We start from the raw sequence: 25,639 nt of genomic DNA, 5'->3' as shown, positions 1-25,639 counted from the left end.
CACACTAGCAATCTCATGGGAAATTGTTCCTGCAAAGCTTGAACTGCATCCCAAGCCTAGCTGCAATTAATGAGGTCTCAAAATATATGCAGTATTTCACATCTAGTTCTCTGCTTTTTCACAGGATTAAGATTTGAATCACAGAACCACAGAATGGCCTGGGCTGAAATGAACTTTAGAGATCATCTTGTTACAGCCTCCCTTCCATGGGCACACCTTCCACCAGCCCAGGTTTCTCAGGGCCCTATCCAACCTGGCCTGGAACACTGTGAGGGATGGAGCATTCACAACTCCTCTAGGCAATCTGTGCCAGTGTCTCACCCTGACTTTGCATCGCTTGCAGCACTGTCTGGCCAGACCTGCCAGATGAAGAGCACAACACAGGCTGAGGAACACACTGCACGCTAACAGCTCTGCCACCCCTTTGGTTTCACTCTTTGCCCAGTTTATGGGGCTCAGAGTGGCAGAACAACGTAGAGCTCATACTAGAAAGACAATTCCTCTGTCTGAACCAGAAATTTATCAGAGCAATGATTCTGAACTCTGAATGCAATTTAGAGTGCACTTAATGACTCACATTACAAAAACAGGATTATCATGCACTTTTATTGCATCTTAAGGCTTTTATACCTTAGTTATGATATCAATTTCATAACATTTATAGAAATTCTAAGTATTAAGAAATCAAGATTTTAAAAAGAATACATTGTTTAAAAATTAAAGTGAAACCCCAATAAGCTAATTTTTGTTGCTCCAAGGTTTATTCCACAATGGCTGGTCTCAAATGCAAAAACCAAAACCACTGCTTATTGTTAAATACCAGTCATAAAGGCAGTGGGAGCAAGCACTGCATTAATGAATAGTGGGCAAAGCACATTTTGTTACAGTATCATCCATTTTTCTTACTAGAGCAGTATCAGCTTTTCTGTGAGAAATATACAGAGCAGTAGAGGAGGAAAGGTAAACCAAGACACCAACCTTCCCTCTGAGCTTTTCACATTTGTTGATATAGAGCAGGTTAGACAGCATTTACCGTAACTGATCCAAACAGGAATATGCACTACGCTGTGAAGAGCCAGTTAGAATAAAACTACTTACTAATTATACAGCTCGAGAACAGCCTGCTCTTTTTAAAAAGGCATCTCTGTAGTTCCTTTTAAGGGTGAACTTTCTATACCCTTTGACTGTATACTGTTCACTATGGCTTTAAACAGGAAATGTGGTAACAACGCTCTTTGACAATCACTTGAAGCAAATAAAACCACAGGAAGAGAAAAAATAAAATACAGGTGTTAGCATCTGAATTTAACTAGGCTTGCTCCAAAGCTCAGACTACTGTTTAAGGAGAATGGGGAAAAAAAGAGTAAAAAATAAAAAAAAAAGAAAAAAAGTAAGTCATGAACAAAAATCATGCCATGCCACAGTATGTCACGACACAACATGATGGGCCATAATAAGTACATGTAGGCACAAAGTCATGACCACTACTAGTATTCTAGTCTCAAGTATTTCATATAAAAAAACTTACAGTTATTCTTACTATAGGAGATTCATCCCATGAAATACATGGGTATTTTGATTTGGGTTTTTTTTTGCCTTAAAGCTTTTGAAAAGCTATCATTTCTTTTAATCCTGCAAGCTGTAAGTAAAAAATTATCATTTCTGAGTGTATTTTTAAGACTCCTTTCACACTTTGCACTTTAAATTTCTATTGTAGCCACACTATTTCCTCTTGATGATAAATAAAGTCATGTGGCAACCTGAAATGAGGGGAGGAAAGGACTAAGGTGTGTCCAAACCAGGAGAGAGGCTGGGCTCGTGCACACTTCACGTTCACTTACGTGTACGCTGTAGCAACTGGACAACACTCTCCAGCTCTCAAAGGAAGTGAGAAGTGTTTATTCATTTGCCAGCCTCATTTCTTGAAATAAAACAATCTACAAGAAGCAAGAGGTTTGAAACAAAGACAACAGAGAGAAAGTTGCCTCCATTCAGGAATTTTGTATCAAAAACTTTATCTCATCATGGCACTGAACTTACAGAAGCACTCTTCCTCCATTCCCCATGACAAGAACAGACACTTCTGGGCACTTTGACACTGATTTTAATGCAGCAATTATGTTTTGCACTTTCAAATCCTGAGAAACTTGAGCTCCAAGTAATTCTTGCCACACAAAGGACAACATTCAATATCAACATAGCCTGCCCGAACTCAGGCTGAAATCCTTTTTTCATTTCCTTATAATCTTCCCATATCAATTCTGCCTTAGTGCCTCCCAAGTGCCTTAGGGTTTAGTTTCAATTCGTTTAACAATCTTCTTCAAAGTCTGAGTTAGACGTTCTTGTACATTTTTGAACCCTGAATACACATTTGACTCTAAAAAGTAATTTGTAATACAGTTTTGCACATTATTTCTAAAGCAGTAAGACTATAGGGCTTGATTTTGGGATTATTGGCCATTTGGAGTAAATTCTTATTTCTTGCCCCCAAAAATACTGAAAGAGTTTTCATTAGTACATTTCCTTAATCAACTTAGGAACAGGTTGTACATCAAATCAAGTGCAACACAAATGAATAGCCATAAACAATTACTATCATAAGAGCAATTTGCTTCCAAGTTAAAGGTTTGAAAGACTGATGAAAACAGGGGAATAGGATGAAGATAGTATTTTCAGCTTACTTAAAGAAGACAGGTGGAATGATTATTTTTAATTGTTGTTGTTGGTAATAGTAGAGAGTCTAACTTTGGGAACAATCACACGCTTCATTGGAACACCTCCAGTTTTTGTGCTTTCACTTTGTAGTTACCCATCATAAGCTCCACTGCAATAAATGTACCCACCTGGAATAATACATGGAATGGCAGTAAAAGATACAGGAAGGAAACCACAGCAAGTTTCTAAGGAGAACTAGGTTTTCTTTATCAGGCTGCTGATGGCATGTGAGGGAGCTGTATAGAAGGGGACAGCAGGAAAGCACACAATTCTGTCAAGGAAAGAACAGCTCACCAAGTGTGATAGTAATCACATTTGCAAGTGCCAACTCTGACTTTAAGCAGAAAGCCTTTAAACATTTTTATCTTCTTTTTTTTTTTCCACACTCCCATCAGCAACTCAGCAACTGCCTATGTTTTACTCTGTAGCCCTTTAGTTGTTATTACAAGGATCCAGCCCTTGAAAGGTCCTTACTATTTAGTGCACAAAACCAACAAACGAGACAGTATGACCTTGTGACAAGGAAATTCTTCATATCCAGTTCCATTTCAAAGCTTCCTCCTGTCTTTAATTAATAACTACTTTTGATACATATGAGTTCAATGCATCTTTTGGAAACAGCCAATTCACAGCTCATACTATTCCCCATACTTACATGCCCATAGCAACCTACTTCTCTTGAAACCACAGTACTGAACATCTAAAAAGTTCTGAACTATGAAAATACAGAGAGACTAATAGAAAACTAATCATCCGAAACTTTTTACTAAATAACATGAAGGCAAACCAAAGATTTAATAAATATGTTCTTTCCTACTTAAGACAGTCTAGGCATATTTTGGTCCTACCTCCAAAAACAGTTATCTAAGAACAAGTAAAAAGCCTTTGAGAATTCACTCCTATGGTTTAGAAAATCTGGTTTCATACTGACTTCCTATTTGCATTTAAAAAAATGCTGTTAGACAAAGTTTTAATTGGTCAATACATTTTCTTCCTAAGTGGCAAGTCCTGTAGAAGGAAAAACAATGCTCTTTTCAGCCTGCCTTCTTGTTACTTCTAACAGGTAATACCAGTCATGGAATTAAAAAGTAAAAAGGGCAAAGTAATGGTTCAAGGCAAACCATCAACAACGTACCATTTCTGTAAAGAATGGAAAGAAAGAAACCCCCAAACAAACTAACCCTCCTGAAGAATGCCCAGCTATTACTTCAACAGTATTGATGGGGAATCTTCAACATTGGCATCTAGGGAGACCATAATTTTAAAATGAGTACAGCATCAGAGAGAATGGAACAGTCTAGGCTCTTATCACATGGCAGACTATACAAAATACTGAAGGGACCCTCACATGTTATTAGTATGACAACAGATAAAAAGCATTACTCAGAGCATTTATCATGTTCTTTTTTTCACAGGAAAGTAACACATCAAAGCAATTTCCAAGGGAAATTTGGGACAGAGGAAAGGAGTAAGAATGAACAAGAGAAGAAAAGAGTCATTAAAAGTGCAAGAGTTCACAGAGGCAAACTCGTAACAGTACAGTAAGTGTTTCATGTCAAAAAATATATCACTATGGCACCACTATTGCAGATTTTAACCAGCCATTGTAAAACAGCACTGCAACAGAAGTCTGATGTTGTACCTAAGGACTTTTTAATGCACTTCAGTAGATTATTGCTGTCACTTCTGTTGTCCCAAATGCCTGGTGCAGAATGCCAATTTACACACTGAGACAAGAGATTTCTACTTTTTTAAATTTTAATTTGTGCAAAGTATGAGGTAGGTGGCAACCCACAAAAGGCTGGCTCCCAGATCATCAAAACTTTACACCATTTATACGTTTCAGCAAATGAAGAAACCACAGTTCATTGGCTACAAGTTACACAGTTCTCTTTAATTGGTATTACACCTTCTGCCGGTTAAATGATTCTCAGGCTAAGTAGTCCACATGCTCAGACTTTCTCCTGAGTCAGTAGGTTTCCTTAATTGGTGGTCCCTGTCTCCCTCTGCCAGAATTACTTTTTACCCAGTTGGAGCTGGTCTCAGAACAGTTGCTGTGTTTGCTTTATTAGTTTCTTCCTTATCTTAGGAGTTGCGCCAAAAGTCCTTGTGGCACATAAATTTTGCTTTGTTTTTGTCCACTATCAGCAGAACATTCTTCTCTCCAAGTTCTGTCAACCTCCCCCTGGGTCTGAGATCACAGAAAAATGTCAAAGCCTAAATCTTAACAAGAAAATTCTACTTACAAGTAATTTATCTAATACCTGGGCATCCCTTCTTTATCTCCCACTCAAGTACAAAACAATTAGGAGACCAAGTGCAGTAAGCAAAAGCAGTCTCACATTTTATGGGACTGGGTAAGTCAATTTCACTCTGAAATTCTACCCCATGAAAACAGCCAAGATTCACACATGGCCACCTGAAAAGCCAGATGAATCATCTCTGTTTAAGTCCGCCTTGGCATGTGACAACACGTGCTTCAAATGGGAGGAGTGCATCATGCATCAGTGAGATGTCTCTGCTTAAACTTTCAGTTCCACAGCTTGCAAACAAAACAGAAGTAGGTTTTGGTTCAAAGTGTGACAGCATTGCAGATTTTTAATCTGCTATAATTTAAGGCCTTATCAGTTATTAATATTGGTTCTCTAACCCTTTTATAATTTAATATTAGCTCATTTAGATAACTTGAACTCTGTGTATGCATCCACATGTAGGCACATGGGAGACGGCTTAAAAGACAAATCACATTTTCAAAGACACCGATGCCTTAAGTTTTAGGTTTTGTATTTTTCATATTCTGTGCTGCCTAGGTGTGTAGTTTTGAGCTTCATATTAAGTGTTAGTGAGCTCTCTTCACATAGTAGGCAGACAAAACAATTCCTTTTCTGACTTAATACCAAGGACAATCATTACAGGTTTCAGGCCCAAAACCATGAACAACTGAAGGTGGACTGAAGAGATCAAACAAGAAGAATGGGACTTCACAACCTGAAGCTATGACTGGACAATTAACCCCAACATGCAGATGGACCAAAACTTATAAAAATGTGAAACCTTGTGACCAGTCATCCATTTTGTGACTACCTTGGGTCCACCCTGGGAGTAGCCCTGGCCAGGCTCTTGTAACTGCCCAAGGTGTATCCTTTAAGGCTTTTTAATGAACACCTACTTTATTCTTAACTCTGTCTAGCCTCTGTTCTAGGTCAGCCTTCTTAAGGCACCAATGCAAGCTGTGGTGACTCTAGAGTAGAAGTGCAATTTAGAACCTCTGGAGAAGGTACTCACAGAAGCTATAGGCAGAGGCCTGTGAGTTTGTTCAGTCCTGTTTTTCAAGTGTAGTGATTCCCAAGAAGTATAACATTCTCTTGTTACTGCCCAGTGTACTGTACTTTCAGAACTCATTTAAATGACCATCCTGCAGCTTAACACAGGTGACATCTGTTGGCTTCAACTCCTACCACTGTTACTGTTTGCTCATTTGAAGAGCACTCACACAAGAACCACACATACACAAGTCTAAATTAGGCTTTGACTGGTCTGAAGTGGTATCAGTTTTTCCTGACTAGACACTTGAGAACAGTATATTAAACATTTGCTTTATTTTACATGGAGTCCATCTTCAGACAGAAAACAGTGCAGAAATGCCAACCAAGTTCGGCAGAAAAAGCAGGATGTAACTGGGGCATAGGCAGAGCCAGAAATTTTAGAACTTGTGTGAGGTGGCAAATGCTAACTGGGCCTGTTTAGATTTTGTGCTAAAGCATGGGGAACAGCACCAGTAGACCCACAAGGCAAGTCTCAAAGAATGCTCTAGTCAGAAACCTGCATCCTTGCCATAGCATTACGTGTGGTTTCAGACCAGACCATGTGGAGAAGAAGAGAACTGGTAAAATGCCTGGCTTTTTCCTATTCTTCATCAATAGCCAGAGATTAACTAGCACATTAATATGTAACACACAGTACAAAGTGATGCCTAGACAGGAGGGTCAGGTTTCATCTTTTTCTAGCAGTGTACAGCAATAAATGTTTTTTTTCCCGTCTCGACATTTCTTAAGTCACTTAAGGGAAAGGAAAATCCAGACATACCTACAGCAACAAAGAAATCTGGTCCAAGTACCATAATTTAAGCATGTCATAATGCATATAAGAGTGTCCTAATTCTGCAACACTTAAACAAGTGCAAAGAAAACGATGAACTGAAATACAGCTCCTGAGAAGCACACACATAGAGCTTCTATGCCTCCACAGCACAGAAAACCCCTTTCAGCCACTTCTACACACAAGAAACCTGCTAAATACTGTGAGTGCATGCACATGCACATGTCCATACAAAGTCACACACATAACCTACAATTAGTAACTGCAGCAATCATAAAGTATTTAACTTCTATGGCTAAGGCTCTCAAGCTATATCCAGCAAGCATGAAAACCACCAACCAGAAAGCTAATAAGCTTTTACCTCTGCAGACTTCAGACAGCCTGCCTATACTAAGGAGAACAACTACAAATGGAAAAAAAGTTTCTAGGAGCACCTGGCAAAAAAAAAAGTAAAAACAAAAATTAATATCTTAGAGTTGCAGTCAGTATGAAATAACATTTTTCAGGTCAACAGCATATTTTGTTTTTTTGCTGGAAGGAACACTCATTTTTCAAAAGAGAATGAAATCTAGAAAAGGGAGAAAAATCAGAAACTCTTCAGATTTTTTTATACACACAGTTGCTCACACTAAGACGTTACACATGCACAGAGTTATATACCTCATTACAAGAAATAACACCAGTATCTTCACAGGGTTGTTTATCATAGAAGAAATACTGTAATTCACAAAATATCTTCTTTTGTGACTGTCTTCAAATTTCAGCTTGATCCAGATAATGCATATTAATTAAAAGGAACTACTGCTCTATGCTTCTTCCTTTCCCAAACTGAAATTCACTGCAAATGATCCTTAGTATTGAGTTGAATTTGAGTATTTGCTTTACTCTTTAAAATAAGAGTAATACTTGACCACAAAGAGTTTTTGCTGCCTACACTGATAAAAATGTTTACCTCCACAGACTATGAAAAAAATGTAACTACAAACAAAATCTTAAAAATCCTCATTGACTTCAATTTTGTGACAGATAGATGCTTACTAATTTTTTGGTTGGAGCTCAAGTTTGTTGTTTGGCAAGTCCATGACGGATGAACCCATTCTGAGTCAAGAATACTTTGATTCAGACATCATCAACAAGAAGGTTTGAGTGAAGTCAGTCCTGCTGTGAAGAATTCTGCTAGGCCATATCTTCACAGGAATGAAGGAATCTAGGCCATGTCTTACCATAAGCTAACAGAAGCAGTCTGAGCTCACTGTGATGGGGTCACTCCCTCAGCCTTATCTTCTCCAAGCTGAACAAACCAAATCATCCTAACTACTCTTCGGAATTCTTGCTCTCAGGACCTACCACCATCTTGGCCACCTTCACTCTCTAACAGCTTTATGTCCTTAAACTGTGGCACCCAGAAATGCCCCAGCACTGGAGGTGAGGCTGCCCCTCAGAGCACAGCAGGACAATCCCCTCCCTTGCCCAGCTGTGATGCTGTGCCTGATGCCCCCAGCATACAGTTGACCCTCCTGGCTGCCAGGGCACTGCTGGCTCACGTTCATGTTCAACTTGCCATAAAACCAAGCCCCTGATCTCTTTCCAGCTCTCTTTCTGGATGGCTGCTTTTCAGACTTGCTCTCCAGCTTGTATATTCAAGCAGTATTACTTTGGATGAGATGCAGAATCTGGCATTTGCTCATTTTACGTTTCATGTGGCTGGTGATTGCCCAGGTTCCTCGTCTATCCTGATCTCTCTGCAGGGCCTCTTCACCCTCAAGGGAGTCCACAGCTCCTTTTAATATAATTGATAAATTACTTCATGTAACACTCAATACCTGCATTCAGACCATTTTTTAAAACACTTTAAAACACTTAAGTGCACTGTTCCTTAGATGGAGCCCTCTGGAACCTCACCAGTGACAGGTCACACCAGTCTGATGTCACTCCATCCACTGTAACCCTTTGTGCCTGACCCATGAGCCAGCTGCTCATCCATCACGTTTATCCAGCTGAGTGCTGGACATTTTCTTCAGAAGGGTCCTGAAAGATACAGCATCAAAAGCTTCACAGAAATCCAAAAAGATGACATCAACTGGGCTCTCTCGGACAACTGGGTAGGTTACCTTGCAAAAGAAAATTAAGTTTGGCAAACAGATCCCCTCTTGAATTCATGCTGGTTGTGACCAATGACAGCATTGTCCTTAAGATGTTTTTCAGTAACTCCCACACCACGTACTGAAGTGAGACTGACAGGCCTGTAGTTACTAGTCCTTCTCACTTTTCTTGAAAATTGGGTTAAATCACTTCTTACTTTGCATTCAATTACTACTGAATTGATTACCATTTAATTTCCATTCAACTATTGATTAATAGTAATTTGGTCTCCATGTAATCACTAATAAAAGCCTTTTAGTTAACATTATAATCATGACTTCTCTTAGTTCACCTGCCACATGGCATTTTATAGACCAGACAATATGAACTACTTTACCAAATAAAGTTCAATTATAAGTTATTAAAATTTAGAAAAATAAAACAGGAAACCAGGTAGACATGTCCAGTTTTAAGCCCAAAAGACACTATGCCATCTTTCCTACATATGTAGAAAAATAACCAAGTACATATAGTCAACTTAAAATAAAACACATGGTGCACAAATTTTCAACACTTCAATGCAATTTCATTGAAGATACCAGAATTATTGACCTAGTTAAGAAACAAAGTGCTATACAAAAAAGGGAGTTTCAAAATGTTCCATAAACATTCTAACAAAGTATGTATTCTCAGCAGAACAGTTACTGCTGTTCTGCAATCTGAACCCAAAGGAAACTAGATGGTCTCCTCAGAAATGGGCTGCCTATCTTGCCAAGTAACACTGACATGTGTTCCCTGTGTACCCACAGAAAGGCCATCACTGTTAAAAGTGTCCATTTGGGAAACATTCTGTGGATAGTATCTCAGTGCCAGAGTAAAACTCACCTGGAGTTCTACGGCCAGTGTTAAACCACTGCAATCCTCAAACAGTTTGACTTTCACAGGAAACACCCGCATATACAGTAGTGTATGGCTTACCTACACTGGCAGGTATCCAGGGAAAGGAAAACTTAGAATTAATGTATCAAAGCTACAAGTCATTTTTCCTACAAGCTTTAAATTACCTTGCTCATATCTTAAACAGATTCATTTCAGCTCCTGAAACTGAAAGCAGCTGACAAAGCCATAAGCAATTTACAGTACTTGTTCACTAAATATGGAAGAAATCTTACATATCTCAATTCTTATCTTCTCACCGTAAGGAAGTAAATAGGTAATGTGAAAAGCCAAATAACCACGGGATGACACTATTTGAACTTGCAGCAAGCTCCTAGTAATATTAACAACTTCAAAATTGTACTGTCATACAGACATTTCTGTAGACAGAAAATACAAGCAACATCCTCTTAAAAAACAAGCATATTCTCAAATAGGATATAATTTGATAGATTTGATAATTTGATAATTTGTAAATTCAGTCTGCCAACAATACACTAATAAATTGCAGGTTATCCCATGCCACAAACTGTCCTATCTTATCCAAGAGCCTACTAAACAAATGTGTTTAAATATGCTTCATAGCATAAAAAAAATGCTCTTCTACATTCTGAGTTTGGGATTTGTTTCATAAAAACAAAAAATCAACCAAGCTTCAATTTCTTGAGCTGTCAAAAACCCATGCTATGAAATAAACTGTGAAAAATATAATTTACCAACTGGAGAACCCTCTGTTCTCTGTGATGCCAAGTATTTGCTGTATATTACATTAATAAGCATGAGAGGACTGAGACATTATACCTGGACAATTCCTGCTTTGCTTCCAGAACACAGCCAAAGAAACTTTCCAGGATGCATCTGGATTCGGCACATGGTCTCTTGCCTGCCCTCAACAACTTTTTTGGTAGTGTCTGTTTCACCATTAGCTTCAAAGTTTTCTGTGAAACAGAAGCATTTGGTTTGTTTAAGATCTGGGCTGTGTGACAGCAGGGGACAATAATGAGATCAACAGCTACACAGGAGCAGATTTAGTGGCCAAGGGTGCAGCCACTGGGCACCCAGCTGGCTGCAGACTTCACCCTGGGAAGAGAGCCCTTGATCAGGGATCTCACACAACTTTCCAACCCCTGTGGGGGCAGGCTGCAGCCTCATGGATGTTATGTACCTCTGCAAGCACCCTCAGTGCAGGTAGCTGACATTTTTAAATCTTAAGGGGAAAACAGATGGATATGTAGATTACTAAGGTTTTATTTTTCTCCCCATAAACACAATCTGATTCACCTGAATTACATTTATTCATTCATTCTGACTGCAGAAGTACTTCAGCCAGCTGGCTTTGATGTACTCATGCATCTGCTGTTAGTTCTCTTTCTTAAAAATTATTTTTGTTTGCCCTGAAGTGTATTTTGCACCAGAAACATGCTATTATTTTTTTCCCAATGCATTCCAGCCTAAGCTCACATCACACAATTATATTCACTGAAGACAGAACATGATATTCGCAAAGCTGAGTCATGCCAGCTACTAAATACAACATCTTTTAAAGAGGGTTTAAATAATCCGAGATTTTTTTTATCAATTAATTCAGGGACTGTGAAGGTAAACTCTTAACCTTACTGCTGGTAGAAGATGCTTTCTGTATGCTAAAGCTCAACTCACAACAAAGTTACCTGCTTCTCGTTTCCGTAGAGTTAGAGAAACTCTGTATCGTGCCCGTGTTCAGAAACAGAAGTTGTAAATGCAGAGTCAAACACAGTGCTTGTGCTGTCTGGAGTCTTGATTATACCCAAATTTCATTAAACAAAAATTACCAAGGTGCCCAGCTCTCCTAATCATGTTCATTTTTCTTGGATCGATCAGAGAGTTCTATTCTGAATTAGTAAGTAACTACCACAATTAGTAAGTAACTAACACAAGATGTTCCCAAAAAATCTTAACCACACAAAAAAAGCCCACAAAGAACCACATCACAATCCTCCCTGCCCCCAAATATAAGGGTATTTAATGATTTAGCACAAGGCTAGACAGCATTTGCTGCTTAATTCCTTTTAGCTTTCAGTTAGTCATGTTCCTACACTACTTCTGCCTTTTCATGTCTGAACATTTACAGGTTAGAGACCAATTTATTAACTAAGAAATCGGAAAATATATTCTGGAAAGGGGGGAAAAAAGAAGGCAATGCAAACACTGGATATGAGACAAGATCTGCCCATGCTTACATACACTATGCCTATAGAAGAGGTAGGTGTATAGTTGTCTAAGATGTGATTTCATACATAATCATTGCACCACACTTCATCCACATCCCATGATGGCACCTCTGGAGATGCCAAATGTGGCTGTATGTGAGGGAGCTGACTTGCACATGCAGAGCAGTGATAGGGGAAAAAACAGAAAGCTACTACAAAAAAAACCAAACCATTTCCTGAAGTTTTTTTCTAAACTGACAACAGTCTCAGTAGGCAAGTACTGGAAATTTCAGCACGTTATTTAGTGGGGGAAGAAATGAAAAGGTTCTTGATGTATGTTAAAAAGCTACATTACCAAAAAAAATTGATTCAGTAATGATTCAAAGTCTTGGCCAATACTTCGATAAATAATACCAAGCACGTAAGCAGCCTGCAGTTTTTTCCCTGAACTTCATACATTCCCAGCATTCTAATACAGACATGATTCATCATCTTAGATCCAGTGACTTCTTTGATATAATTTGTGATACCAATTTTGAGATAGGATTGTCACTGCCAAGGCTGGTAGCTACCATAAAAAACCATCATGCATATATATAAGGATCTTTGAGTATAAGCAATTGTCATTAATTCTATTTCTAGTATTTGACAGGAATTAGTTGCTAAAACCAAAAAAAAAAAAATAAATAAACAGGAGGCTCATGGAAGGTATAGGCTTTAAAGAAGTCTCCTGACTCTTCCTCTTTATGTATGTGGGAAACTAAGGCATGCAACAATTGCATTGTAAGATAGCCATGGACATTCATAGTCAACTTGCTCTAAGCATGCACATTTCCACCATTTTAAGGATTTCAGTGTGTAAGCAGTGTTCAGAAACTGCTTACAGATGCTAATGACAAAAGACCCTTTCAAAAGGCAAACAAGTATCTATTAGTTTTTTTAATTCTGTATGCTAATTTTTAATGATTTTATGAACAGACATAACAAAAGTAAAATATGTTACTTTCTCTTAGAAAGCAACTGTTATTTGCTTCATCAAAAGATCTTCATTGAGTAGTATGCCTTGAAAAAAATTGAGTATGTGCTACCGATTACTTTAATCTGTGATGTTTTTAAAAAAACTCTACACATCTTCCTTGGTATCTGCTTTCATTGCGTTCTAGCAATACAATTACAAAGACATATTCATAAAATTTCACTACAAAATCACATTATTTTTGAAGGGAATCTTTTCACCTATACAGTTTGACTGCTCAGAACACACGTAACAAGTGGTCCTCTGCATGTCTGGCAGTAACACATGTTGCTCCTCAGTTAACATAATTTTAAGGGAAGACTAGGTTTAACCCTTCTTTAGGTGGAAAGACTGACTGAAGTAAGGAAATATAATATATGCAGTTGCTGCAGTCTCCATGGAAACTACTTCTCTACTAGACAGGCGAAACTACAGCATCCACATGGCAAGTTAACAGTATATACTTATCAAGTTTTAGGTACTCTTGGTAGTGTCATTCCCCTTATGTCAATCTCATGTATTTATAAAACCTCTGCAGTATCCTCAGCAGCTCTTTGACAAAACTCTTTGTACAACCACCTAACAAACCCCTAATGGATACAGCCAGTCTATTCTTTAGGTAGCACTAATAAAATAGGTACACAGCTGTTAGAGTTATCAACGCTTACTTTCCAGGTACACACCAAACAAAACAAAACAAAAACAAACAAACAAAAACAACAACAAAAAAGTGAAAGTAGATTCGTTGTCTTCACTACAGAGAGGCAGCAATACAGGACTATAACTGTGCCAGGTAACACTTATCTCTCACTGTTTACTAATACAAGGGTTTGCACAAATCACTAGAATTTTGTACTCTATTTTGAAAGGATTCTCATATGACAGGATTTTAAAATGCCTCATTTTTTTCCTCAAGATACAGACATTATACTTACAGCTTGAGATTATGAGTAAGAGTCAAAAGCCTTGTGAGACAATTTGCACAAGAAAAACAAGCTAAAGAAAGAAAACAATTTGTTAAACAACCTTAGGTACTACTGCTGACCTACTGAAGTTACCAAACTAACTAATAACATCCTGTTTTCTGATGGATATATTTGCTAGAACTGCATTTCTTTGCATAATTCTCTTTCCTAAGCATTATTAAGTTGAAAGTATATTTTTAAAACAACAAATAAATATATAGTTAAGTCATTGGTTAATTTGTGGCCACTAACATGGCCTGGTATTTACCAGGATGTTCAGTTTTCTTTTGTTTGTTTGGGGTTCTTGTTTTATTCTATTAACTAAGAAGCAGAAAAAACCTCCCTGGAGTTTGAAACTTCATTGTGTAGATAAATGCCAGATAATATAAACATAGCCTGCTTTGGAATTTCTAGTTACAAGAAGAAACAGTGACAAATGGACAGGTGTGTTTCCCCTCTGTAAAGGCCTCCACACCACCATTAATCAATACTCTAAACAAAGAGACATTAAAGTAATAATTGAAGATCTTGAATCTCTAGTCCATTTGTTTAATTCATTTTTTTAATGCCATTTGAAGAAAACAAATGATGCAGTATCCATTAGTTCCTTTAGAAAGTTATTCTGATGATTAAACCATTTAAGTCTGAAAAATATGCCACTTCATCTCCTTATCGTTCACAAGCACTTTCTCATCTAACTTCCTCCCCTTAACTTTTTCCCCCGCTTTCTCAAAGAACATTTTCTCTACCTCCTCACTTTTAAAAAGGCAAGATACAGGAAGAATTACAAATAAGCATCTGGAAAGTGTGCCTGTCGGAGAACGAGTGCATCACTAGCCTTTTACTATCATTTTCATTACGTATGACATTCCAAGTAAAGAAATACAACACACTGCTTTATTTTAAAACAATTTAACCAAGGCTTTGTCGTAATTTTCCCTATTTCACAATTTACCTTGACATTTTTGCCGTGGATGCATTCCATATGTTTTGAGTTTTCAAAAAAATTAATAAATATTCTGTTGTTCTTGTCTACGTATCTAGCTTCCATAGGATCATCGAACTGGTACACCTCAAATCTCAAAGAAATAAAGATGCTAGAGTTACTTTGGGAAAAGCAACCCCCAAACTACCAGGCACATTCCTCAAGACACTTGCACTAGTATGATGCTGTTGTGGTTGAAACTACTGTTGGAATTGCGTGTAACTTTTATCTTTCTGCTGGTATTTCAAACAAACAAAACAATTGCCCTCAAGGTGTGTCAAGCTACACAATTCTCAGTCTCTAGCGCTTTCCCTTTTGCGCTGTCTCTGCTCTTCTTCTGCACTGTGAAGTAAGCATGTTAAATCCTGGGACAGTAGGGGCAGGAGCAAAAAGTTGGAAAACAAAATAGAAAGAACAAGACAAGCAGCCCTTTCATGCTGTGTTCACCTCTTTATGCAGTGATGGTGAAAAAAAGCCATTGAAAGAGAACTAGGTTCTTCTTGCTATGGAGTCCTTTTATACTTACATTCCAACAACTTTTGTTAATAGAGGAACCTGTGCCTTTTGCTTCTGCTCCTGTTGTCCAGGCCTCCACACTAGCCCAGCAAAGCCTTCAGACACTTCTCTTACCTACTTCTTGCTTTCTCTTCTTTCTCAAGAATATCAGTACATCTCTCCTCCACTGAACACACGTGGCACGGAAAAATCATCCACTAAATATTAAATTCTGTACAGGTCAAAATAGTATCTACTTACAGCAGGTGTTATCAGCATGAAATAAAACCTTATTGCTGTGGCAGTAAGTGATGGCACATCATTGAGGTTACATTCTTTTCCCCATTGTGGGCACTTCAATTTGGCCATCACATTACCTGGGAATATTTGCTTATCCACACTGAAAGAACACTTTGAAGTACAAAGACCCAGCTCTGGAATACTTGTATGATAGGAAGGAAAGGGAAGAAATGAGATTATTTATAAGAAAACATGTTTGAAAACAGTATCAGCACTTGTGATACAGATCAGAGGCATACTGTCTCCAAGCAATCTCTCTTCCATTATTTTATTTAGTTACCTGCTGGCAAACAGGTAAGAAAGGTAAAGGAAATACACACACCATACTTCCTCCTAGTTCCCAACCCTCTGACCTAAGAAGAAAGTGAAGCATAAAAAGTAAACAACGTTTTGACCGTTGTATTTCTTGTGCCAAAACAATCACAAGGCATGGAGTACTTCTGCTGACAACTTGAAAAGTCCTGAATAACAAATGTGAAGTATAATACTAATGCTGCCTCACTATGAAAAGAATGCTGCTTCCACACAGAGTAAGAATCTTAGTAAATATAAGCATGAAGACTCAAATGTTTCTCACATCCTTCAAAACCATTTACCCACCTGAAACAGGGAAATACAAGTTCCTTTACTCAAGTTCAACTGCAGATTTTTCAGATGGCTAACACAACAGGCAGTTTTTTGTAACATACATGACAAAGTCATTAGGAAAATGGCAGTGACAACTATTACAGCACTTTGCATCAGGAAGGACTACCTTCAAGAACCAAACTAGCCACAGACAGCAAAGTAACTACAAGGCTTAGTAGCCCCGATGGACTTCAGATCAGATGCTTTCAAGTTTAAGCCTGGGAAAAAAGCACTTGTCCAGAACCTTCTGCACTACTCTCACCAGATGGTGTCCTATTCAACTCTTCAACAGGTAAACTTAGTTTATAAACTTAGCTATTTCTCTTGGTGACTACTTCCTTAGACCACAAGGTAAATATATATTCAGAAGCATCATCCTGGGTCCAGCTGTTATTATGAAGAAACAAGACAAACCATAAGAATTTCCTAATATACAAATCCACTACTCTTACCGGTGCTCCCATGGTCAGCAATGCTTCCCTTTCAAAACACAGACATAGGGTCATTTAACACAGCAGAACTTGTCCCATGCCCTCATTGCAGCAATGTAGAGATAGAAACCACTGACTAGTACAACAGCTTCATTTTCTCTCAAGAACTACTGTGGCAAATGACCACAAAACAGGCATTACGCAAGTTCTGAAAAGACAAAAATAGCCCAAACTAGCACAGTGCCTTTTACAGAAGAGGTACAATGAGAGATTTTTTTGACTTTGAGAGAAGATGCACTATTTTCTTTACTTCTATGGAGATGCTTTCCCGTCTCCAGTTACCTTGAGCTCCTCCTAAGATGCTTTTCAGACACTTTCACAGAAGACATTGCAGTATCTTTGGAATATACAGCTGGTGATTACAACTGGTAAATATTTTCACACTGACATTCACAAACTGCAGTTTGCTTTAGTGCTCTGTCTGCACACTACAGAACGGCTGTGAAACTCCATTATTATGACAAGTTAAGCTGTAAAATTCAGTGGAAGCCTTTCCATCACAGGAAAAAAAAGAAAGGTGTTTCCTGTCTTCACACTTGTCTTAATTGTCTGGTTTTGGTTGTCTGTTTTGAGTTATTTACTAACCAAATAGTATTTCATTTGTATAAACCTTCCCAGTGCTTTTGCTGAGTCGTTAGAGTTTTGCTAGAGGATGCAATTGAATCTGCACGTGTAATTGACTAATACACTCAAATACACTCAAATCAAAGAAGCAACTACTTTGACTAAATTGTCAAACAGCTGCATGGTGACAATTCAATTTACCATTAAAAGTTTCTCTGTTTTGAACAAGGTCCTATCTCCCCCAATGTCACACAACTGGTCGTTTGCCCTCCACTGTGTGTTGGGGGGGGTGCAGTGGGAGACATTTTCCTTGTATCTGCTGACAAAGATTCGCTCTGTGTATTTGGAAACAAAAACCCAAAAACCACACCCAATTCCTTTACCTGGGATAACAGCTTTCATCTGAAAGTTAAGCTGTAAGAAGTAAGCACTCAGATAAAAGTTGCAGTTGCTTTTGAACATATTCTTCCTTTTCAAATGAAGGAAAAGGACTGTTAAAGATGGTTTCAAACTTTAAATCTGTAGCTTTGATTTCACTAGCAACTACTGAAAAGAGCACAATATATAATTACTAAATTGAGTATTTAAGTACAGTCTCAAATCCTCTCCCAACCCAAGACGTTTACCTCATTTTTCCCTCACAAAAAAATACAGAGAATTCTACAATTTGAGTATCGAGGTTTCTCCAAATATTTTAACTTGACCTTTCCCTCTGCACTTTACAGCAAGCCAACAAATATACTTAGTAAAAGGAACATGTTCTCCTTAGCTTTCACCTTCAGTACTCAGGTTAAGAAGCAAAAAAAAAAAGGAAGGTAAGAAATTAGGAACTCCTTCATTCTTCCATCAAGCTTCATTAAATCCTGTTTGAACAGTTTAACATGATGACAGCTCTTCACCCAGCTCCTGCGCAGGACAATAGTGCCTGTGTAGCACAGTCAGTGATCATGGCCCTGGACTTGCAATTCCCTCAGGTCAGCATTTTGGCCTGATCAGAAAATATCCAGGAATCACCACATCTGCAGCTCCATTTCTCTGGGCTGTGACTTACAATCAGCTTGTGCTACCAATACTGCAGACTGCATCTAGGAGGTATGACAGTGTAAGGGAGAAAATCCAAAGATCTGTACACAACTTGTTATTTAAAAAATGTCTACTGCACTTGTCAAAAGACTGAAAAACAACTGAAATACCCAAAATTTTCTCATTACAGTAACTAGATAAGCATCATGCAGTCAGTAACAGCATCTTCACTGGCAAAGTGCACTTGCTTCCTAAGCAGATTTTCCCCTTTTTCTCTGGAGAAATAAGGAGTGACAGCTCACGTGTGAGATTTAGCACACAGACCAGATATGGTTGTGGTCCTTTCACACAGAATAATCACTCACTGCTCCAAAGCCGTCTTTGTCTGCCATTCAGACACAGATCATTTGGTTTAAGGTATTCATTATTCAGTTTCTCCCTCAAACAAACGCCCCCTCTCACCCAGACATGCAGCCCCAAACAGTGGCTTGTGAATCCCTATCCCCAACTAGGTAATTAACGAAGCCTATTGTATTCTCATCAGTAGAGTTATCCTCAACTCATTCATGGAACTTCCCATGAAAATAGATCAGATTGCTGCACCTTAAAAATGAAATATTTAAGATCAGTTTCTCTAGAAAATATGTCACAGTAAGTAGAACCACTTTAGAAGCACCAATGCAAATATCCCTTTGAAACGATATGCTTTTAAAAATAAATTCCTTTCTTAAACCAATGCATCTCTAAGGATTTTGTGCACCTACATTACAAAAATCAGCTCAAACTGACTTCTTTCCTGCCCTTTAACTGGTGATAATGGATCGTCCGCACTGTACCAAACAGCACTGAATTCTCCAGAAAATGCCCTATATCAAGACTTTTAAAAGCAACAAAGACACTGGCAAGTCTTTTGCCATTGATTTATCTATATACTAAAAGACACGCGGACATATTTCAGTCTCAGGGTCAAAATTAAAACAAAAAAAATATATATATCCCTAGGAGGAATAACAGGCACACAGGTTCATCTAAATACTAGGCTACCCATTCAATTTGCTCATCCTTAACCCTCCAGCCATCCTGTGCTGGGAAGCTGCCCTCATTCTTTTCTCCAGGCCCTTGTTGCTAGGGCTGCAGCTGCACAGCTCATTGCTGCTGAAGCACATGTCTCTAGAGCAGGACACAAAGGGTTTCATTATCTGCTCCTCCCAGCCGCCAGATAAGAGCACTCCCCCCTCTCCCCCCAGCAGAAGGCAGGCAGGCAGGCAAGCCTTCGGCAGACCCAGACGTGACCACTGACATGAAGAGCTGCAGAAGGCACAGTGCCCTGGCTCAGCTACCTGTCACCACCAGCTCGCTCCCTTCCAGGGACACACTGCAGAAGCTGCTCATTTATGATCCAGTCTTGACTCATGACTTCATGGGGAGCTCACACCGTAGCTCAACTTAAGAACTACTGAGATGAGACCTGAATTTTTAAAGCTAGTGAGAATAGTCTCCTAATAAAGCCAGTCTTCCAGAGAGAGCTCTGTTTAATAGATGTGGCCTTCTCTGGGGAATACAGATTGAAGACAGAAAACAGAAAAGGACTCGGTGACCAAATCAGCATACTGTGCTCTGGTCTAAAGCACTGTTCATTCACACTGAACAACCTTCCCATGGTTTAATTTAAATCTTTATTGGCATTAAAAGCTAGATTAATTCTGTACACTTGTGGAGGAGAGGGCTATAGGCAGTGTTTGCATTCAGAAAATGTAGCTAAAAAATAAAATTAGAAATATTTAAAAATTTATTATTTCTTGGACGGGCTTTGATATCTTCTTGTTTGTAAATGCCAGAATATTGTCAGCAATTTCCTAAAAAGAAGTTGTTTAGCATTTCTGGTGTCAGAAGAGAGAAAACAATTAAATAAATTGCTTTCATTTTGGATTTCTCTTTCTCAGGGGGAAAAATTCCCTGCTGAAGAGCAGAAAATTATTAGGGAAGAGAAAGACATGAACTCTTCATGAGAACCCTGAGTATCAACACACAATAATTCATAACGTATGTTTTTGTGGCTATGTACAAGTAAGTAGCTTATAATGGAAACAGAACACTTATTTCATGTACATCTTACACATATACTTTAATGAAGTGATTATCAGTTCTACATTAACAGCAGATGCAGAGATTAAACAGAGTACAAAAGCATTCCCACACAGGATCTCAGACTATCACACAACAAAAGGTGGAACGGAAATCACAGTTTATCTAGGCCTTTACTAAAGGCCAGACTAGTTTTTCACTTAATGCCATTAAATCAGCAGTCCTGTACTTGGAGGTCTCTCTCTGCAACAGTGGACAGTCGAGGAACCATCTAAGATCTGTGCCAGCTCAGAGGAAACCAAGTCTCCACAGAAGGCAATATGAATTCCATTGTTTTCTGCCCGTAAGATTAGCAGAGCATGCTGGCAAGGCTGTGCTCTTACTGCACTCCTGAACAGTCAGAGAACTGATGACTTCCAAATACAGTCTGAAGTCAAAAGGCTGGTACCTTTCCCATAATCTGACAATTGTTACCTAGGACTGGAAGGGCCATAGGCAGAAGCTCGCTGCTCTAACTTTGTTTGTGTTAACAAAGGACAACCCAGTCTAGTTCATGGAAACTTTCTGAGAAACAGGTTAGACCTTCCCTCATGTCCTTCCTTTTGGTACTTCTACTGAGGTTTCTGAGCCTCATGATTATTTCTGAAGGGCACAAAGAAAGAAAGCAGAGTTGAGCAAACCTAACTTCCTTCAACAAAATAAAAGTTCACATTTTGAAAAAAGCAGCACATTTACAATTAACTGTCTCAGTTCCATGTAAAGCATCTAATCCTGAAGAACACAACTGATATTATTCAAGGATCCTGAGTGAAATACTTCTAGCACAAAAAAAGCTTTATTTTTTTCTTAACCTACAATTGCAGGCTTTCTTCCATCACATGAACACACCATAAATAGGAACAAAATAAGATCAAGAAAAGGTACAGGTACCATTGTTTACTTGTAATACTAAGTATTTCAGAGTATTTGATTCTACCTGCTTTCATCTAGTCTTATATCTCTCTCTCCCCCTCCTGTTGCATAGCTCTGTAACTGGGATGATAGAACAGCTAGCAGAAAGAACTTCAATTTCCATGTTAAAGACATAGATCAGCTAAAGTCCAAGAAAAACAAACAAACAAACAACAAAACCACCACAAACATCACCTGTATTTTACATTAGGCAGCCCACAAGGCAGAAGTAATTCAAAAAATAAAGAGGGATAAGAGAGGAGCAGTAGAATAACACACCGTGACACTGCAATAACAGTTCTTGAACATGTAATGTAGCAAATAATGCTGACACCTCTTGAAAGAGAGCCAATCTTTTTCTGTTACTAGTACATCCATTATTGAACATCTGAATATAACAAGCAGGTGTTTTTATTTTTGTACAGCTAGATAGACACCTGAAGCATTTCAATTGCTCTAGTGAGATGTGCACAAACCAAAGCTCCTCTTTGAAGTTGAGAAGTTACTACTCTCAATTTATCAAGTGATGGACTTTGTTCCTTTTGTAGATGCATGTTTTTAGTAACTGTGCTAATAAACACACCCTCAGAACATCATAATCTTCTGTAAAACAAGCTATTATTTCTGCATATATGTGAATCTTGCTTCTAGAGGATTCTCAGCTATATGAAAAAAAACCAAAAATAAAAAAGGCAGTGAAACAAACAAAAAACCACTTCCACACTTGAGCTCAACTTGAACTACCAAATTAGCAATAGCTGCTCTGCTACTCTACTGTAAAGCTTCCGGTGAGTAAATGCTACGTGACTTCTTTAAACATATATGGAAATGAAAGTGCATCAACCTCTGGAGACTGGAAAAAGCACACGCTTTTGTAATAGTTTGTTTTGGGACATGAAACAGATTTTCCTGCTACAAAACTTTACACTGGGGAATTAGATGTCTCTTTACAAGGGGTGTCTAATCACAGCAAACCAAGATATAGGACCAATATATAGGTTAACAAAGAGTATCCACAAGTGTCCCATACTACCTTAAAGATCCCTTTCAGCCCAAACCATTCTGTAATTTGTAACACATATCAACTCTCTTCCCCATAAATGGCAGTACAGTCAGTATTTGCAGAGCTATCAACTTTTTCCCAGGCTTTAAAACGAGAAATAGTTACAGTCTTTCTCCTGTACCACCCACCACTTAGGACTTCATAATGTAACACTATCCATCAACCTTCAAATTCTGGGTCAAACAGAATCACCACAGTGGTACCAACCACTACAGCTATTTTGAGATCCAACCAGCACAAAGGAAGAGGCAGAAAGGTAGCAGGAAGGGTTAGTGCTATATTGGAGCTAACAGGAAAGGCTGGTATTCTAATGGGGGAAAGAGATGAAGAGGAGAAGCAAGGGAGAGTATAGCAGAGACAGAGAAACTACGCTTATGGAACAGGTCTGAAGTTTACATATGATATAAAATAACTGGGTGGGAGATTTGTTTCATTTTAAACAAAAAAAAATCTTAAGAATAGAAAGCATAACAGATAATCTACTACATTAAAAAGCTTTGCTGAAATATATCTAAATGTTCACAAGCTAAGATAGTCACAGAAGATGTGGAGGAGCTAGATGGAGAACGAAAGAAAGAGGGTATAGAAACCACTGTATTTATGAGAGAGCACTTGTTGGCAAAATCATTCTCTAGACTGGGGTATCTGAAGGTAAGTAGAATTTTGACAGTAAGTTGTGTTTTTCTTCAGTAGCAGTTCTGTTAACAATGAGAAATTTCAGCGAACTTCCATGAATTTGTTCTCATTACAAAAAGTAAATCAAGTAGTAACACCTATATACAAACTAGTCTGGGGATCTGCACTTTACAATCAGTGCAGAGATTCATGTCATTGTATGGCTTTTCATTTACTTGTTAAGTCACAGTCCATTAAACGGCAGAAAACATTCAATACAGCAGTCTCTTGCGGCTTCTCAAGTTAGGGCCCTTATGTTAGAAGCATCTCAAAACTCAGATGGAAAGTTAGGTTGCTAGATTATCAGAAGTGCCAAGTACCGCCTGACAGATTTTTTTGAGATGCAGGTGCTACCCAACTACAGATTTAGCTTGCAACTTTACAAATCAAACAATTCCTCTGGTGCTCCTGCCTCCCAGTACCTAATTACAATGCTTCTCTGTGACTCTCATCCCTCTTCTGCCTAAGGTAATTTATACATATATATATATATATATATTTATTTATTTATATTTTTATTTGTTTGCATTTATGTGCTATAGCAAGTAACTATCACCCATGTAGTCTTCTTTCAGAGGAGATATTTCGCACTTCCTCCTTATCACAGTAGAAACACCTCTCCCACAATACCAGCACTAGCTTAATTAGAATACTCTTAAAAAGGGAGCTAGGGCAGCCTTACTATCTAATTTTTTAATTCACTCATGTTAACTAAAAACCAAACAAAATCCCACTGAAGCTGCTGGAACTCCCCACTATTTTCCTGCCTGAGACAATTCAAAAGCAGCATTCCTCTTCCACCTGTCAATGGGATTTAAAGAAGTTCCAGCTTGAGGCCATCCACTCTCACAGGTCTTCCAACTGTGCACCAGCGAGTGAATGTGCCCAGGATGTACAAATGCATTTCAGCCTTTCAAATACCTCATACTTAAGGCCCAACATGGCTGACAAAGTAACTGTTGACAAATACTTTAAATGAAGTATAATAAGCCAGCACCAAACGGAAGGTCAGTCATGCATAACACACTCAGAGAGAGGCAGATCTATTATGCAACACAAATAATGGAAATACCAGCCTACTTACCCTTCCTCCCCTATTTACTCAGTAACAGAAAACATTCCTGGTAGGATTAATAACTGGGAATGAAGAAAGACTAGAAGGATTAAAGACTGATATACATTTCAATGCAGAGAAAGACTTAAAGACAAGATGTGTTTCTTTTGAATTGTCTCGGTTAAAAGAAGAAATTGAATTCTTGAAAAATCTACGGCCACTACTTCATGCTAAAGGGGGCAGGAGCATCAAGGTATTGCTTCACTCATTGTATTCCAAAAAGAAAATTACATAACTAAGTGATGTGTCATGGTAAACCTAATATGATTTGAATGAAGCATATGCCATGAACCTGGATCAGTGTCTCCTAGATATATGGCAGGACCCAAATAGCCCAGTCAAACAATTCTGGACATGAGCAGACATGCAAACTAGGTCTCTGTGAAATAACAGAAAGGAACCAAGGAATCTGTAAAATCTGCACATCGAAAGCAAAATGTTACTAAAATTTTCAAGACGGTGTTCTCAATCTGTGTGCTGAAACTATGAACAAGTGCATACTGGAACACATCACTCCTTCAAGGAACACAGATAAAATTGCTTTTCCTAATAAGGGAGTGCACAGTAGGCTGCACATAATGTTAAGAACAAAGCTAGAATATAATCCATTCTAAGTCCTTCAGTGTACCATACCAAACTGTTGTTCCGAAAGACAGACTGCAAGACTATTTTGTGTGGCAAAGATGAACTTGAAAATTAAATTCTCCCATTAGCATAAGTCTGTTCATTACTTGCTCTTTCCTTCTTTATCCTAGATCATTCATATAGGAGAGAATAGGATCCTTTTATTTCCTTTCAAGAAAATGGACAGCTGCATGATTAGAAGCTCCACCCAGAATTCAAGAGCATTTAGATATGTTAATGGAACAAACAGATCTCCCCTGCTTGTGTTCACTTTCAGCCAGATTTCATAGGAGCTTTTCTCTGCCTCAGAGCTACCTAACTTACTAAGTTTTAAGTTTTTCAAGTAACTTCATGCTGCAGAATAGGAGCCCTTAATTCTTTAGTACCTGTAGTAATCTTATTTAACTGTCTACCACCGACACACTGTCTGGAAGCTTTAGTGAACAGACAGCATCGCACATATAAATCTACAGAGAACAGTAAGCACTAAACATAGCAAGGACTATCAACACTCTGCCCAGGCTCTCCCATGAAACAGGATGCAGATGTTCAAGTACACCCAGTACATTCGTCCTTGGCATTCTCTCTGCAGGGAGCACTTCGTCCCAGACATTAAGTATTGAATGGACTTTGGGTCATTTT

General features: G+C 38.4%; 1 protein-coding gene across 4 annotated transcripts in view; it reads right to left on the bottom strand.

Moving 5' to 3' along the window:
* CDC42SE2 (CDC42 small effector 2) overlaps positions 1 to 25,639 on the bottom strand; it is an 80,579-nt gene that overhangs the window by 36,261 nt on the left and 18,679 nt on the right. Inside the window, exon 4 of one of the 4 annotated variants that reach the window (XM_088054525.1) lies at positions 10,633 to 10,769. The exons of the other annotated variants lie outside the window; for them this stretch is intronic. The gene's annotated coding sequence lies outside the window, so the exon portion shown is untranslated. The remainder of the gene's footprint in view (positions 1 to 10,632; positions 10,770 to 25,639) is intronic. 4 annotated transcript variants of the gene reach the window in all.

Source organism: Pseudopodoces humilis, chromosome 4 (genome assembly GCF_049639895.1).
Source record: "Pseudopodoces humilis isolate 2021_Gansu_Grassland_sample_001 chromosome 4, ASM4963989v1, whole genome shotgun sequence".
NCBI classification, from domain to species: Eukaryota; Metazoa; Chordata; class Aves; order Passeriformes; family Paridae; genus Pseudopodoces; species Pseudopodoces humilis.
This window is presented reverse-complemented; position numbering and strand designations above follow the sequence as displayed.